The sequence below is a fragment of the Octodon degus genome, unplaced genomic scaffold (genome assembly GCF_000260255.1).
Source record: "Octodon degus isolate 3935 unplaced genomic scaffold, OctDeg1.0 scaffold00017, whole genome shotgun sequence".
In the NCBI taxonomy this organism is placed as follows: domain Eukaryota; kingdom Metazoa; phylum Chordata; class Mammalia; order Rodentia; family Octodontidae; genus Octodon; species Octodon degus.
This window is the reverse complement of record NW_004524593.1, coordinates 6730917-6740394: the sequence shown is the minus strand read 5'-3', so window position 1 is coordinate 6740394 and position 9478 is coordinate 6730917. Positions and strand designations below refer to the sequence as shown.

The 9478-nt window shown below is 38.0% G+C and overlaps 1 protein-coding gene across 1 annotated transcript in view; it reads right to left on the bottom strand.

Moving 5' to 3' along the window:
• The window catches only part of Fmn2 (formin 2), a 402068-nt gene that overhangs the window by 66316 nt on the left and 326274 nt on the right, over positions 1-9478 (bottom strand). The gene's annotated exons all lie outside the window — the stretch shown is intronic.

The following is a 9478-nucleotide window of genomic DNA, read 5'->3' as shown; positions in this document are numbered from 1 at the left end:
ATCACACATAATCCCAGTGGATCATGAGTTAACACAAACTCTACAAATCCTCACCCCATGACTGCATGAGGCTTTGGGTGTACAACTAGACACAAACCATAACAAGGAGAAAAACAAGAAGGAAAAAGGAAATATATATGGACACACACAAGATAGCTTGGATAACTGTATTGCTGATTTCTGCTGGTCTGTTGAAAGGAGCAATTAATGCTTCACATTTTTTCTCTCTTCTTTTTAATTTTTGACCAATTTTGCATGCTGGTAATCTAAACAACTAATTTGAAGACAACAATATACAATGTAACAATGATTATTAAACTCCTATCATTTTGTTTAGTGACATTTTATATCTTTTTTTTTTTTTTTACTAGTTCTTACTCTCTTTAAAAAGTAAAAAGAACTATATAAAGTCTGCATGCTAACCTACATGGTACTGATTTGATTTCTTCACTGAAGGACATAAGAACATTCAAAAGAAGCAAAGACCCTGTTTAATTCTGGGATACAAACACTTTGAGATTCACAGCTGCAATACTTAAAGCAATCATTTTCATTTCTACTTCAATGGACGTATCTTTTGGTTTTTTTTGTTTCTTAAAAATTTTTATTCTAAAACCAAAGAATGAATTTTAGGAACAAACGGAGGTTGAGAATAGAATATTTATGGGGAAAGAAAGCTTCTGTCTCAGAGAGGACAGAAGGGGGCCCGAGTGGGTTGCCTCGAAGTTTATTTATTTATTTATTTGTTTGTTTATTTATTTGGCGGATCCGGGGATTGAACTCAGGCCCTTGCACTTGCCAGGGAAGCACTTATTCTACTGAGCCATCTCCCCAGCTCTTTTGGTTTTCTAAGTCAATGAGTAAATTATGCCTACATGGTATAATAAAAATAAACAGTGAATGTTTAAACTTTTAAAAAAATTACACTACAGTGAGAGTTATGTTTTCATTAGTCCCCCCCAAATGCCCGCCCCCTTCAGTACATGTCCCTTATCATTCTGGACGCCTTCGGAAGCAGTTCTGGAAGTCTCTCCATGTCTTCATAAGACGCAATAAAAAGTACAGCAAATGCTGTTGCTGAGTGTCATCCAACAGAAAGGAAGGCTCCTGAAATCAGTACAGCATGTCTTCCAGTGCCCGATCCCCTGGGCCTAACAACCTATGACATCTGACTTCCCCCACATCAAAATGACCATGAAAGGTCAATATTTTTTAATCAATTTTCCAAATGGAGGCAGTCACAAGAGCCCAAACTAAAGACACTCCCAATTCAAGAAGCCCTCCAGAACTACTTTAGAAAAGTGTCAAGAACAACGGGATAAGTGTGTTTGAAGTCAGAGGGAATATAATGAAATCTATTCTTTGCTATCATAGTTATAAAAATTACACATTCAAGGTAGTTTTTGATCACATCTTGTATATTACCTAAACTCAAACCTGCCCATCCGTCACTGAATTCTTAAACAAAAATCAACTTTAGAAAACTGAAGCCTAAATGGTAAGTAACTGAACGAGAAAGACACAGGACATAATATTGGATATTCTCTTACAACATTATTAGAAAAACTAGAGAGAAAAGGAGCTGATGTATTGTATCATTTTTCTAATTTTCTTTCTTCCCCAAATTTAGTGAGATTATTTTCTAACTTCTGTTGTTCTGCCCTTTTCATTCTTTGCTCTCTTTCTAGAATATTCTTGAACTTTAAATGAGGCAGGGTTTTTTGGCCTAATTTGTCATATATTTCTGAAGCCAACTCTGAAAACCATGTCACGTATTCCCAATTTCTTTAACTTAATCACACTGTCTTCAAACAGAACAATTTTAATCAATTCATGAATTTTTTCCCATAAACTCTTCATAATTTACTGCTAAGAATGTAAAGACTACAACCAAAAACAAACAAAGACTTTATAAATTATTTTGCAAGGATATATTTTCATAACATTGTAAAATAACCCAAAGTCACTTTGGTAACTATTTCATTGGTTTAAATAGTACACAAAAGGGTTTGCCAATCTTCTGGAAGTGGCATGCGAAATTTACATCAATTCACAATAATCTAGGGTTTGTATGCCAGTAATAACCTTCTGGTACATAAAAAAAATCAGTATAGATGTAAATTTTCATGCCACAGTATCACTAGGGGAATGAAATGTATTTTCATTGCAAATATGCTAATGTTTCTTCTTGGGAAACTCTGTGTCCAAGGATGGGAGGGTGACCTTGCTCTCACCCAGATGGGCAGGGGCTGCCTAGGGGAGGATTAACCAGGGGAGGGGTTGTGGAAAGCCTCGGGCCCTTAAAGGAAACTGGTGTTTGAAAGCTGGAAAATGTACACATTTTGAGGGAGGACAAACCTGTGGTTATTGAACACTCTCTGTGTATTTGGTTACTGTGTAGAATACAGTATTCATAGGATCATATTGAATTCTCACAATCAATGAAGGACACTAAGCCTGAAAACATCAAGCCTGCCTCAGACCTAGGAGTCGTCACAAGTTCCTTCCTTGACATTCTGTGAAGCTTGCTCCACCTACTGAGGCCAGCATTTATGCAGTTGTTTCTCTTCTCCAGCTCTGATCCAAGCCTACAAATGGAAACGTAACTATAATTTCTACCGGGCTAGGCTGACAACTACACTGTCTTTCAAGACAGTTGGCAGGCAAATTAATAAAAAAATTCTGCTATTATCCTATTGCTTGTTACAGTTACTCATATTTGGTGTATGCAATCATAGCATCTGAAAAATTAGATGCTGTAAGAGGTTTTGCTTTTTTCTGTATTTTAGGACAGGATCTACAGGGTCTACGGGGTCTACAGGGTCTCACTATGTAGATGGGACTCCTAATGATTCTCCTGTTTTTCAGCCTCCCAAGAGCTGGGATCACAGGCATGCACCACCTGTAATCCCAGTCTCAATTGCCCTCTCAGCATGCCCCGGGGGGCAGGAATGGCACAGCACGGTTGGGACTGAACCCCAGTCGCTGGGTCTGCCTAAGCAGGTGCTTTATCAGGCCAGCCCTGTAACAGTTTATTTATTTATTTTTAATTGAGAAATAAATATGAATGAGACAGTTTCACAGCTGATTAACGGGACAGTTTTGATAGTCAATACACTGTACATTGTTATCTTCTTAGTGGTGATCCATGATACAAGAAGCAGACAGGATATTCTGACCAAACACTGGTAGTGCACCTCTTTCTTCTTTGTAAGAGTTTTAAGATGTAAAATTTTTCACAATATAAGAAAAATTTCAACATTCAAAATGACTCAATATTTTCACCAAATTATCTCTTAGCAAGATAGTTACATTCATAGCCCCATTATTTCATCAGTCCTTCCTTCCTACCCCAAAAGTCAACGTGGCATTTTCCAGTTCCTTACACTGATACACATACACACACATACCTTACACATTGACCATACTAGGTTAACCAGTGTTCTTCATGGGCTCTTCATGTCTGGGAATCAATCAGATTCACCCATTCAAGAATTCGCAATAACATACAGATGCTGGCCAAATAGTGGCCAGTCTCTGTGATAAACATCAGAAGGAAGAACAACACTATGAAAGAATCCCATTGTTCTTTGGAACTCTTCTGTTACCCTTATTTTCAAAATAAGGTGAAAACAGAGGTCCAGAGAGTGCTCCCACCTGTCTGGCTTGCTTCTGCCTCTGCAGAGGCTGCCAGCCTCTGCCTAGAGTCCTGGAGGCTTCATGAGGATTTAACATGGTTCCTTGTATCCTTTATCTAAAGGAGTCCTGAGAATCTTTTAGATCATGTTTGTTTGCTTGTTTGCTTGAGGCAGGGTATGTCTATGGAGCTCAGGCTAGCCTCAAACCCAGTGATCCTGTGCCTCAGTAGGTGCTGAGTTCTGGGATTATAGGTGTGCACCACCACGCCCAGTTCAAAGCAGACTTGTATTGCTTGATGAAATGGGTATGCCAAAAATTCAGAAACTATTTCTTTTTTATCTTTTCATTCTACTCCAAAAATCCTTTTCTCCCTGTCCTCTGAGAATGATCTTAGACTATGTGGTTATTTAAATAGTTTTTTTATTTAAATATTTTTTTCTGGCATATCTGCTGTGTTAAAAATCCATTTTCTAAAGTTATACACCCTAGCAAATCATATTAGCAAATTAAAAATATCTGATAACTTCAGTAGTTTACTTTTATTATTTCTGCTTCCTAATTTTTAAAAATACAGTGAAAATTCTAAAACTATAAAACAGTGAGTGGAACATCACATCCCTTTTCCCCTTTGCATTGTTTTGCCTTCTCTATCCCTTTACTACATTCATTTCAATGACACAGTGATCAGAATCCTCAGTAAAAGTCTGGTAATTACATTACTTTTTTCTTAGCTTTAAGGGACAAAAGCTTAGGAATTCTAACTTTCATCAACCTGTGGAAGAATGTGGCTTCTAGAGTTTAGTTTACTCTAGACATGCTTACATTTTTAAAAAGTGGATTAAAAAGGGTCTTCTGGAACCCATGCAACAGGAGTCTCCATTTTTACAGTAAAAGTTTTAAAGGTCAGACATTTCTTGCTCCATTTTTCTATATAACTATCAACACCAACTGGGAAAAACACTAATTCTCTGTGAAGCAAAATGTGCTGACATTCTTTAAAATGCCCTAAAGCTAATAAACAAAAATTTCAGGGGATTGCACCAACCCAGAATGTCCTTATTGTAACTTACAAAGGCCAAGAAGTCTGCAAACGGTGTCCTGGAGTGTGAGATGGTTGAAGGTCAATCTATGTTTGTAAAAATCTACATAAGAAAGCCTTTGAAGAACATGTATTTGAGCAAAGAAAAGTCCTGTACCTAAAATTCAGCACATGGTCTGAAGAGACACAAGATAGGGATTTCTACCATAGATTCCAGGGAGCCTTTCTCTGGTGGGTCTGCGACAGTAAACCTTTTGGCAGGATCTGTAGTAGTTAACTGAGAAATCCAAGTTGGGAAATAACAAACTCCAACTTTGTTTTACTTTATCAATATTGCTAAGGGAATGATGTCATTGTTTGGGGGTTTTGCAAAGACATTCCATGTCACTTCAGTTTTAATACCAGGCTGGAGCCTGCGTGGTCTGCCAGGATAAGCCAGATAAACAAAGACCTGTAGCCTTTCTATTCATCTCCAGATAGTTGTTCCGAAAGATTCTGGAAAATATGCCTATTATGAACTAAACATTTCACTTTTCATTTTATCCATGTGCCAGGAGTCCATTCCTTGGATAAACACTTTACAAACTGACACTCTAAAAGTCACTAAACATGATAAAGTATGTGTGGATCAGTTCAGGACTGATTAAATATTTTTCTCTCCTATGATGAATGAACAGTTATATTCTATATGAAACTATTGGAACCAACATTCCTCTTCTTTGCTTGCTTCTTTCTTTCCTTCCTTCCTTCCTTCCTTCCTTCCTTCCTTCCTTCCTTCCTTCCTTCCTTTCTTTCTCTCATGGTCTTACTTTGCATCGAAGATACATTTTCCATTTCAACTCATTTGTTATACAGTCTTGGCTTTGGTGAAATGCCAAGTAACAGGACATGTAGAAATAGTATTTATTTTTTAAAATGTGTGATTTAAAGTTCTTTAACAAATGTGCTACCTTCCATTAATTACTATTTCTTGCCTTTGGTTACTGGTTGTTTTCAATTGCCTCTACTCATATTGAAGTAAAATGGGAGAAAAAAGGGAACCTAGTGCATTCTTTTTTAAAAGCTAAAAGACTCTGTGAGGTAATTAATATATTTCTAAAGTATACAGTCAAATGTTATTCACATAAGAGTGCTACAGTAAAGGACGCTGGTACTGCTGTGTGACTGTACTAACTGTTTCTCTAGTCAACAAGCTCACTACGGTCTCACGATATGATCACAAGCTTGAAAGAGTGCAGCGACGTAGCCGGGGTAAAGTATATTCCTGGCATGCACGGGGCTCTGAGTTCAGTCTCTAGTATCTTACACACATGGAAGGAAGGAAGGGAGGGAGGGTGGGAGGAAAGAAGGAAGGAGGGGAAAAAGGAAGGGAGGAAGGGAGGAAAGGTGGGAAGGAAAGAAGGAAGGGGAGGGAGAAAAAGAGGGAGGGAGGGAGGGAGGAAAGAAGGGAGAAGGGAGGGGGAAGGAAAGCGAGATAGGGAAGGGAAGGAAAGGAGTGAGCTAGGGCTAATCTTTCTAGTTCCTTTTGGATCCTGGAGTGGAGAGAGACTTCTAAAACATTTTAGAAGGGGTATAAAAACGTCAGAAAAAAATGTCATATATCCTATTATATATTATAAACAAACAAATATATCTATATATCTATATATCTATATATCTATATATATATCTTCAAAACAAATGTTTTAATCTCTAAGAAAAATCACAAAACTCCTAGAAAAACTCCCCTTCCCATGCTTATAGTGATGCATACGTATTACTTTGTCTGCCATTCCTTGGAGGGTGGGCGTTAAGTATTAGACACTTTTAACCCTAATTCTCTTCACCCAGAGCATCACCTGAATTAATGAATGAGAATAAGTTATCTAATATGAAAGTTAAAATAGAATTTATATTTTGCTTTCAGTAATTTCCATCAGCTTTATGAATGCCAAAATGAATTTAACTAAAACAACCGAGAGTAGGAAGAAAGTGTGTCTCTAACACCTGTCCTTATTCTACTTCACAAGTCAAAGCATGGGAGTTTACCCATGGAATTTAAAGAACAGAAGAAATTTAAGGACAAGCATATCAAAAGTAGAAATTTAAGGACAAGCATATCGAAAGTAATAAATATTTCAGTGTGGTTCTATTTTATGACTCCCAGCTTCCTTATTCTCTAAATTTATATGAGGAAATGATCATTTTATTAGTCAAGTCCAAAATTCCCATATTCTGACTATGAGGTGACATGAGCACTAAGTAATTCTGTGGGAAAATCACAACTCGTCTGGTGATATTTTTCCACAATTGAAAAAAGCCACGGATGGTAATTAAAAATAAAATAAAAGCAGAAGTTAAAACCAACCCATACAGTGGGACGACAGCCAACTTTAACAACATTCTGTTGAAATCCATCTTGTAATACAATATGATAGTTTGATCTGCCCAATGAAATCATCTGAAGATTAGAATATATCCATCTGATTTTTATTTGAATTTTGAATATGGTTCAAGCCTCACTTGCTTAGTCACCTTTCCTTTTGAGAGAATTCACAAATCCAAAGAATTTATCGAAAAACTATGAAACAAGAGCTCCAAGTTCTACTTTTTAGAGTAACAGGAAAATGTATGAATAAATATAATTAGCACATAAAACTATGACACTAACAAGGACAATATAAAATAGATCTAATTTGCTTTAGCAGATGTACCAAACCATTGTTTCTTTTGAATATTTTTAGTTACTAAATCATAAAATGATCCAAAGGGTATATAATATTCTACTATGGATTTTTTTTTTAAAGTTCTAGGCTATGAAGACAAATAAACATCATTCCTTTCAAAAACAGTTGACAATGTGCATGTATACAGTTTATGAAACATTTTCACAAGAATAAGCCTTTCTACTAAGACCTCTTTCCAGCCATCCTGGAAGATCTTAGCCTATTGCAAAAAAATAAGGAATTTCACTCCTCCAACTCAAGAGGAGAGAGAGACTGATGAGGCTCCCACTCCTCTTACAAATACAGAAGCTAAGGGCCAGCCACTTTCCGTGGCCTACCTACTCGCATTTCTGGAACAGCAGAGCTGCACTCACAGCACGTCAGCGATTGGTCCACCATACTTTTGGGAAACTGTTTTGGGAGTCTTCTTTTTTTGGATCAGAAAAGCTGCACAGCCACTATAGGATCATCCTTTGATCCTTAAAGCATCTCAAAGCTTAATACAGCCATCCAGGTGACCTGGAAATGACTCTGAACCATTTCTAAGAAGCAAAGCATACAGATTCGTCTCCAGACTGTCACTGGGTCTCTTGCTACAGGGTAGAGTGCAAAAGTAAACCTTTTAAGCATCACCATCATCACACAGTGAGACCTTCTCTATGTATTTTCTGTCTCAAGGTTAAAGGGCTAAATGGAAGACTGGAAAGTGAAGACCAACTTTGAGGGTGATTAAACAAGCATTCCAGGTAGGATGAGTCAGGTTATAAACCATCTTTCCTCCAAAGTGGTTTTCATCTGGCTGCTAGTACTGTGGTACAAAGAACAAAGAATAAGGTATCACAAAACTAAAAAGGGGAGTGGAAGACTGAAAGTATGAGCCTGAGTAAATTTATATTCCTGGCTCTCTTCTCCCTTGAGGGTTTTGCAGAAGCAAACAAAATCTGTAGAGGTCAAGTAAAGGGAATTTGTGTTATGTGTTTTCTTGCAATTTTGGTGGGGTTTTATGCTGTGGATGAAGAGATATTTGGTTAATTTAGGCACAAAGAGGAATGGCATAAAATACCAGGAGTTGTATCCTGAAGATGCTGCTATGGGCAGGGGCACATTGGTGACCCACCATTGGAAGGCACATAAAATAGTCAAGGCCTTTCAGCAAGGAAGAAGACCCAGAACTCTAGACTCTGGGTCAAAGTCTACCATAGTCTCAATGCTCCTACCTGCTCATGACGCTGGGGAATGAAACAATGAACTCAATGATGCTATTACATTGGCTGTGTGACTCTTAGAAAGACTGTATGTAGAAATGGAAAACGCAATTTTATTTTTAAACCTGCTTTCCCAGGAGTCATTCCTGGGTCAGAATAGCTCATTACTCAGTCAGTCTTTGGCCAGAGAATATGCAGAAGTACCTAGGGTCAAAGAGATCTTGATATAGATGGCCCCACAGCCTGATCAGATACTCATGAGTATGTACAGCCTACACATGTTCTCCCAAACTCCGTTATCCACTGTGATCCCTGATGGGTCTTCCCCGGCTGCTTTCTTCCCTATCCTTTTGTTAAAATTCTGACTGCTTGGCCATTTGGCTTATTGCCGCTGTATCATGGAGCTCCTAGGGCTCTCTAACTGGTGTCCACCAAGACCTCCAAGGATACAGCTCTTGCATTATAAAGCAATGACAAAGAACCTCTTCAATAAAACTTTTCCCTGGAGAAAAATCAGATTCTCTTTAGAAAGTGTGATGGTTCATTGTATGTGCCAGCTTGGCTAGGTTACGATGCCCAGTTTGGGGTCAACACCAGTCCCGTTGTCGTTATCAAAGCAGTTTTTAGATGTGCTCAACATCTACATCAGTAGACTTTACGAAAAGCAGATTCCCCTTCATAACATGGCTGGGTACCATCCAGTCAGTTGAAAGCCTTGGACTGAGGAGGTTCCCACGTAAGAAAGACTTCTGTCTCTAGTCTGCTTTCAGATTCAAGATTTCAACATCATCTTCTACCAGAATGGCCAGCCTGCCTGGCTAATTTTAGACTTGCCAGCTCCTGTAACCACATGAGCCAATTCCACAAAATAAATCTCTCAAATTCTCTCA